The following is a 9,020-nucleotide window of genomic DNA, read 5'->3' on the forward strand; positions in this document are numbered from 1 at the left end:
GTAGTATAACCTGAAATCTGGTATTGTGATCCTACCTACTTTGTCCGTGTTTTTCAAGGTTGCTGTGGCTATTCGGGATCTTTTTTTGGTTCCAAATAAACTTTTGAAGCATTTGTTCTAGTTCTGTGAAATACTCATTGGTATTTTGATGGGGATTGCATTGAATCTATAGATTGCTTTGAGTAATATGGACAATTTAATGATGTTAATTCTTCCAAACCATGAACAAGGTATGTGCTTCCACTTTTTTATATCTTTCTCTATTTCTTTTCTCAATGTCCTGTAGTTTTCTGCAAATAGGTCCTTTACTGCTTTGGTTAAGTTTATTCCTAGGTATCTTAATTTTTTTTTTTTGCCACAATGGTAAATGGGATTGTTTTTTCAGTTTCTCTTTCTGTGATTTCATCATTGGCGTATAAGAATGCCATCAATTTATTGACGTTAATTTTGTATCCTGCTACTTTGCAAATTCATTTATTAAGTCTAGTAGATTTCTGATGAAGTCTTTAGGGTTTTCTATGTATAATATCATGTCATCTGCAAATAATGACAGTTTCACTTCCTCTTTTCCAATTTGGATCCTTTTTATTTTTTCTTCATGTCTGATTGCTGTGGCTAAGACTTTCAGTACTATGTTAAATAATAGTGGTGAAAGTAGGCATTCCTGTCTTGTTCCTGTTCTTAAGAGAAATGCTTTTAGTTTCTACCCATTGAGTATGATGTTGGCTATAGGTCTTTCATATACGGCCTTTATTATGTCAAAATATGATACCTCTATTCCCACATTGCTGGGCGATTTTATCAGAAATGGGTGCTGGATTTTGTCAAATGCTTTTTTAGCATCTAGTGATATGATAATGTGGTTTTTATTCTTCATTTTATTTATGTGGTGTATCACATTTATTGATTTGTGAATATTGTACCAGCCTTGCATCCCTGGGATGAATCCCACTGGGTCATGGTGAATAATTTTTTTTGATATATTGCTGAATCTGATTTGCTAGTATTTTGTTCAGGATTTTGGCATCTATGTTCATCAGGGATATTGGCCTGTAGTTTTCTTTCTTTGTAGTGTCTTTTTCTAGTTTTGGAATTAGAATTATGCTGGCCTCATTAAATGAGTTTGGAAGTCCTCCTTCGTCTTGAATTTCTGAAATATTTTGAGAAGAGTGGGTGTTAGTTCTTTTTTGAATGTTCGGTAAAGCTCCCCCGTGAAGCCATCTGGGCCTGGGCTTTTGTTTGCTGGGAGAGTCTTGATTACCTCTTCAATTTCCTTAGTTGTTATTGGTCTGTTCAAGTTTTTCTATCTCTTCCTGGTCCAGTTTTGGGAGACTTTGTGTTTCTAGAAAATTGTCCATTTCGCTTAGATTGTCGAATTTGTTGCTATATAATTGTTCATAGTAGTTGCTAACGATCTTTTGTATTTCTGTGGTGTCAGTTGTTACTTCTCTTTCATTTCTGATTTTGTATATTTGGGTTCTCTCTCTGTTTCTTGGTTAGTCTAGCTAAGGGTCCATCAATCTTGTTTATCTTTTTGAAAAACCAGCTCTTTGTTTCATTGATCCTTTGAATTGTTTTTTTTTTGTTTTTTTTTTGGTCTCTATGTCATTTACTTCTGCTCTGATCTTTACCATTTTCTTTCTTCTACTTGCTCTGGGGTTTTCTTTTTGTTTGCTTTCTAGTTCTTTAAGCTGTGAGGTTAGATAGTCTATTAGAAATTTTTCTTGTTTCTTGAGGTAGGCCTGTAGTGCTATGAACTTCTCTCTCATAACTGCTTTTGCTACATCCCATAGATTTTGTGTTGTTGTGTTCATTTTCACTGGTTTCCAAAAAGTTTTTAATTTCTTCCTTGATTTCCTCGGTAACCCATTCACTGTTTAATAACATGTAGCCTCCATGTGTTCAAATGTCTTTGCATGTTCTTGTTGCAATTGATTTCTAGTTTCATGCCATTGTGATCTGAGAAGATGCTTGATATTTCAATCTTCTTGAACTTGTAGAGATTTAGTTTGTGTCCTATCATGTGATCCATCTTTGAGAATGTCCCATGTGCACTGGGAAGAGTCTGAATTCTGTAGTTTTGGGGTGTACTTCTCTGTAGATATCTATTAAATCCATTTGGTCTACTGCTTCATTTGAAGTGTCTGTTTCCTTGCTAATTTTTTTTTGTCTAGAGGATCTATCCAGTGATGTCGGCAGGGTGTTGAAGTCCCCTGCCATGATTGTATTGCTGTAGATTTGTTTTTATTTCTTAATTCTTATGAATGGATTTTGCAGGACCAATGAGTAGATATGTTTAACCTTGGGAAAAGTTACCAGTTTCCCAAATTGGTTCACCAGAAACACAAGAAGTTCAGTTTCTCATATACTTACCCATATTTAGTGTTGTCAGTCTTCTTTATTATAGTTATACTAGTGGGTAGGGCTACCTCATTGTAGCATTTATTTCTATTACTGTAATGTTGCACATCTTTCCATGGGCAATTTGTCCATTCACGTATCTTCTTTTGTGAAGTATTCGTTCAAATCCTTTGCACATTTAAAAAACTGGATGATTCTTATTATTGATTTGTTGGTGTTCTTCATGTAATCTGCATACAAGTTCTTTGTAAAATAGACATGTAAATATGTTCACTCAATCTATAATTTGCCGATTTAGAGTCTTAACAGTATATTTTGATAAACAGAAATCTTTCATTTTGAAAAAGTCCTGTGTATCATTTCCTTTTATGTTCCTAAGCAAACGTTGTCTTCCCCAATGTCACAGATATCCTCTACATTTTCATCTAGAAGCTTTATGGGTTGGGCTTCTTCCTGTAGGCATATGATGCACCTCAGAATGTCTGTATAAAACTCAGATAAAAATTGAGATTCATGGTTTTTATTTGGATATTCTGGTGTAAAAACAACAGTGGAAGACTTCCTTTTCTCATTGAATTTTCTTGACTCTTTGGTTGAAAATCAACTGACTATGTATGTGTGGTCTACTTTAGGAATCTATTATGTTCCATTGGTGTATTTGTCTATCCTCATGGCAACTGTCTCATCTATTATAACAAGATACATCTTGAAATCAGAGTGTTTATGTCCTCCAATTTTTTTCAAGATTTATTCTGCTATTTTAGATGCTGTGAATTAAAAATTTTTACAATTTGTCAATTTCTTCAAAATATCTTGCTGTAAATTTTGTTAGGGATTACAGACTCCATAGATCAAGTGGAGATTGGACATCTTAACAGTATTGAGTCTTCCAATACAAAAACATGACATACTTTTCCATTTATAGTAATGTGCTGCTTAAAGAGTATATATTCTAAGAAACACATCATTAGGTAATTTTGTCATCGTGCAAACATCAGAGTGCACTTACACAAACCTAGATAGTACAGCCTACTACACACCTAAGCTACATGGTATAGTCTATTGCTCTATGAGGAATGAAAAATGATTTTCCTTCTAATCTCCTGGGTTCTTGGCTGAGACATCCCAGTAATAAAAGACAGACTAACAAAAGAAAAACAAACCTATGTTTAATAACACGTATACCAACTTCTGATCAAGATGGCGGCATAGGTAAATGTGGTACTCACCTCCTCCAACAACCACATCAAAATTACAACTAAACTACTATAATTCAGAACTGCCTGAAGTCAAACTGAATGGAAGTCCTACAACCACAAAATTAAAGAAGAAACCACATCAAGACTAGCAGGAGGGGTAAAGGCATGGACAAGCTGATCCCACACCTACATGTGGAGGATAAAAATCAGAGCGCTACCTCAGCTGGTAAAGTCCTCCCTGAGGTGCAAGGGGGTCCCAATCCCACATCAGGTCCCCCAGCTCTGGGTGCCAGTGCCAGTAAGAGAAGTCCCCATAACTTCTGGCTGTAAAGACCAGCAGGAATTGAGGCTAAAGGAGGCTGAGGCTATCAAAGTCCCATGAAGTTCCTCTTAAAAGGCTCGCACATGGACTTACTCGGACCCTCTCCCTCCAGGCTCCAGCATGGGGGAGGCAGCTTGAAAGACACCAGAGATACACGGGGAAGAACTGAGTTGTTTGGCATCAGGGCAAGAGCTGGAGAGGCAGCTTTCTCCCAGACAGACATGCTGGTGGAGGCCACTGATCCTTTGCTGACCCCTTCCCCCAGGGGGCTGGCAGACAGGCTCAATATCTGGGACTCCAGCAACCTGGCTCACACTGTTTGATCCACCCTGGTGATTCCCTGAGGCCCTGCCCCACCCAACTTTCAGGCCCACACAAGCTATTTGTAGTGGCTTTACCACAGAATTGACCTGCCTTGGCTCTTGCTTCAGATTTTCCTAAATTCTCTCAAACAAACAGCACCTGGCCTCAGCGAGTCCAATTCCTCTAGCCAACTGGCCACAGGCCTGGCACTAGAAGCAGCCAGCCTCAGTTCACACCTTGGCTTTGCCAGGGCACCTCCAAGTCCAGAAGAAGCAGCCATCTGTAGATTGCTTTGTAGCTTATGCCTAATGGTCCGAGGTAGAATACAGGCAGAGGCTAGCCTTGCCCCAGAGCCAACATACCCAGTAGACAACTTCACACCACCATCAAAGTACAACCACCCAACCACCTCCATAAGTAACACACTCAAGGAGTGCATTCAGTGGGTACCAGACCCCTGCTGAAGCAAGTCTTGCTCTTTGTGTGGGGCCTTGCACAGCTGATCCTCCAAGCGAGTCAGAGGCCAGTGGTCAGTGGGTCCAGCCAGTCCTTGCAAATGATCAGCCTGAGTAAATCCCTCCAATTGATGTGCCAACAGCAATCAAGACTCAATGACAAAAGAAGGATGGGCAGTCCACACTAGGGGTAACCTCAAGGGCCCAGCTGGGGTGACCAGGGAGGCTGTTCCACTGGACCCTACAGGACACCTATTACAATAGGTCACCCTACAAAGCCTAGAAGACAGAGCAATTCTACCTAATACATAGAAACAAGCACAGAAGCAGCCAAAATGAGGAGACAAAGAAACATATATATCCCAAATGAAAGCACAGAATAAGACTCCAGGAAAAGAACTAAATAAAATGGTGATAAGAATTCTAACAGATGCAGAGTTCAAAACACTGGTTATAAGGATGCTCAATGAACTTAGTGAGAATTACAAAGAACATAGTGAGATGTCAAGAAACTTAGTGAGGACCTCAAGAGCATAAAAAAGGACCAGTCAGAAATGAAGGATGCACTAACTAAAATAAAGAATCAATTTACAAGAAATCAATAGCAGAATATGTAAAGCCAAAAAGCAAACCATCAATTTGGAATATAATGAAGAAAAAAAAACACCCAGTCAGAACAAAGAATCCAAAAAAATGAGGATAATGTAAGAAGCCTCTGTGACAACTTCAAGTGTACCAACATTCACATCATGGGGATGCCAACACTGAAACCCTATTTGAAAAAATAATGACAAAAAATTTCCCTAATTTGGTGAAGGAAACAGACATACAAGTCCAGGAAGCACAGAGAGTCCCAAGCAAGAGGAACCCAAAGAGGTCCACACACCAAGACACATCATCACCACAATGCAATCGGTTAAAGACAAAGAATCTTAAAATCAGCAAGAGAAAAGCAGTTAGTTACCTACATGGGAGCTCCCATAAGACTGTCAGCAGATTTCTCAAAAGAGACTTTGCAGGCCAGAAAGGAGTGGCAAGAAATATTCAAAGTGATGAAAAGCAAGAACCTACAACCAAGATTCCTCTATCCTGCAAAGCTATCATTTAGAATCAATGGACATATAGTTTCCCAGACAAGAAAAAGCTAAAGGAGTTAATCACCACCAAACCAGTATATGAAATGTTAACAGGTCTTCTTGAAGAACAAAAATATGAACAATAAAATGGCAATAAATACATATCTATCAACAATTGAATCTACAAATCAAATGAGCAAGCAGAACAGAAACAGACTCAGATACAAATAACTTTTTGTTGGTTGCCAGTTGGGAGGGGTTGAGGAGACAGGTGAAAAAGATGAAGGAATTAAGAAATACAAATTAGTTGGTAGACTGATGAACCTCAAAGAGAAGGAGGGAGAGAGGATGGGAAGATATTGGTTTATATTCATATATACATAACCAATGGACAGAGACAATAGTGTGGAAAAGGCAGGATGAGTTGAGAGCGGGGAGGAGGGGATTAGTAGAGAAAAAGGAGGGGACATCTGTAATGCATTCAACAATAAAGATAAGTTTGTTGTTGTTGTTTTAAATAACATGTATACCTTTTGCATATATGCAAGAGATCTGGAAAAACTAAGTCACTTGCCAAAATGGCTGAAGCCACCAGCTTATATAGCCTCCTCAGCTGAAGACAAAAACAAGTGCAGGGTTGAGGAGAGTCAGTTATGGGAGGTCACGGGAAAAGCACAGCAAACAAGAATAAGGTTGTTATAAAAATTTAAGACCTTGTCTTCTGTATTTTTAAGTTTGTAGAGATAAGGTAATCTCCCTCTTTCTGGTATAGCAAGAGATACTTTACAAATGGAGATTTCCTGGCGACCTCCTGGTGCATGGGTCAATGCTCAACCACTGAGCCACACCAGCCAGACTCTTCTTGCATCACTTTTAACAAGTTATTTTTTTCTTTTTTTTATCCTCCTCCGAAGACATTTTTCCATTTTTTGTTCAGATAGAGTGGGAGGGAGGGAGGGAGGGAGAGAGAAACATCGATGTGAAAGGGACACATCGAGTGGCTGCCTCCCACACAACCCAACCAGGGCCGGGGACAAACTGTAACCAAGGTACGTGCCCTTAGCAGGAACTGAACCTAAGTCTCTCTGTACCGCAAGCCAATGCTCTAATCGCTGATCCAAACCAGCCAGGGCTAACAAGTTATATTTCAAAAGGCATTTGTCCATTTCATCTGAATTGTTGAATTTACTGGCATAAAGTTGTCTATAACATGCTCATATTATCTTTAATGTCAAAAGGCCAAGTAATGATGTCTTTCTTTTCATTCCTGGTAATAGTAATTTGTGTTTTCTTTTCTACTTGATCACTTTCTTAAGTTTCCTAGACTGTCATAACAGATTACCATAAACTGGGGGCCATAAAACAACAGAGTTATTCTCACATTTCCAGAGGATAGAAATCCAAAATCAAGGCTCCCTCTACAGGCTGTAGGAAGAATCCTTCCTTGCTTCCTTCTACTTTCCAGGTGCTGACAATCATGAGCATTCTTTAGCTTGAGTCTGCATTACTCCAATCTCTGCCTGTCTTCACTTTGCCTTCTCTGTTTGTGTCACAATGTGGTCTTTTTATAAGGACACCAGTTACTGAATCTAGGACTCATCCTAATCCATCTAGTATGATCTCATCATAACTAATTGCATCTGCAAATACCCTATTTCCAAATACAATCACATCCTGAATGTCTGGATGAACATGACTGTTGGGGGATACTATTCAACCCCATATATTAGTCTTGCTAGGCATTCACCAATTTTACTCATTTTTAAAACTTCACTTGATTTTGTTCTCTTTGTTAATTTCCATCAATTTTGGAAGTTCTCAATCTCTCTTCAAACATTTCTTCTGTACCACTTGCTTTATCGTCTCCTGAAACTCAATTACATGATGTAAGGCCATTTGAATTCCCTACAAAACTCATACTGTATTTTTGTCACCCTTTTCTCTTTGAATTTCAATTACTGTATTTTTTATTGAATTAGAATGACATTAGTTAATGTTTTTATATTTAAATACCTTCTCTTCAAGTACATCGGTCCTTTTCTCTAAGTATAATCACATCATATCAAATTGTAGAATTTTTTCTTGTTTTTTAAAGTTTACATGTTTCTTCTCAATGTCCCCATCTTTTCATGCATGTTTTCCACCCTTTTTACTAGATCCTTCGGCATTTTTATCATGGTTATCTACCTCTGATAATTGTAACATCTGGGAAATCTCCGAGTTTGCTTTTATTGGCTATTTCCTCTCTGGATAAAATTTTCCTGCTCCTTTGCATGTTTTACAATTTCTTACTGTATGCTGGACAGTTTGTACAAAAAGAATAGATGTGAACATAAGTTATCCCCAGAAAGGACAAGCCTGTTCCTTTGTCGGACTCCTAGAGTGGAGGATGAGTTCACTGGATCTGCAGTTGAGGTGATGAGCTTTGTTGCTGCCTTAGTTTGAGTCACTTTAGCACTCACTCCAAATATTTTAAGTGAACATATTTTCTTTCAGCAGGGACTGGGATCTGAGATTTCGTTAGATTTTTGTAAAATTTTTTGTGCTTTTCAGCTGAGCTGAATTTCAGGTATCCTCTCTGATTCTACTCAGGCTTCCTGAATAGGTAAAATCTTCCAAATTACCATGCCCTTTGGAAAACAGAACTGCTTACACTGTTAAGACTGACGATGCCTCAGAAATGTTCTTCCTTATAAATGAGTACATTCTTTCTAAGCCCAGCACTCTGGCTGATTAAAAGAGGCAAAAATGTACATCATGGATTTATAAGGACACTAAGAAGCCGGTAACAACTGAAGTTCACTTCAGTGTTTACAGGACACCACAGAAAAGAAAAGCTGTCTTTCATAAATCCATCAAGCATTTACAATACATGACACTGTTCTAGAAATATACAATATAACCTTAGGAACTGGGAAGGATAAAAACAGAGTTCCTAAATTATATTAGATCTCTTGATTTTCTAAAATCTGGTTAAAAGTGGACTATGCAGGGTCCTTCTACCATGTGAAGGTGGCATCTCTTAAAATATTGTTTATCCAATCAATAGCCAACTGACATAAGGATAAAAAAAAAAAATGGGAAAGAGCATTCTTGTTTTTCAAACACATCCATTTCATTTATATTTTACCAGCTATAATTCAGTCTCATGCCTATTCTTAAATTGAAAGGAAGTCTGGGAAATGTCATCTTGCTGTCAAAAGAAATAGATTTTCACTATCAAAGTATCTGCTAATTTTGTCAGCTTAAAACCTCTTATTCTTATAGCTAAACATTCAATATGGGAATGTTAACTAAGAAAAGT

This window comes from Molossus molossus, unplaced genomic scaffold (assembly GCF_014108415.1).
Source record: "Molossus molossus isolate mMolMol1 unplaced genomic scaffold, mMolMol1.p scaffold_m16_p_20, whole genome shotgun sequence".
Lineage (NCBI taxonomy): Eukaryota > Metazoa > Chordata > Mammalia > Chiroptera > Molossidae > Molossus > Molossus molossus.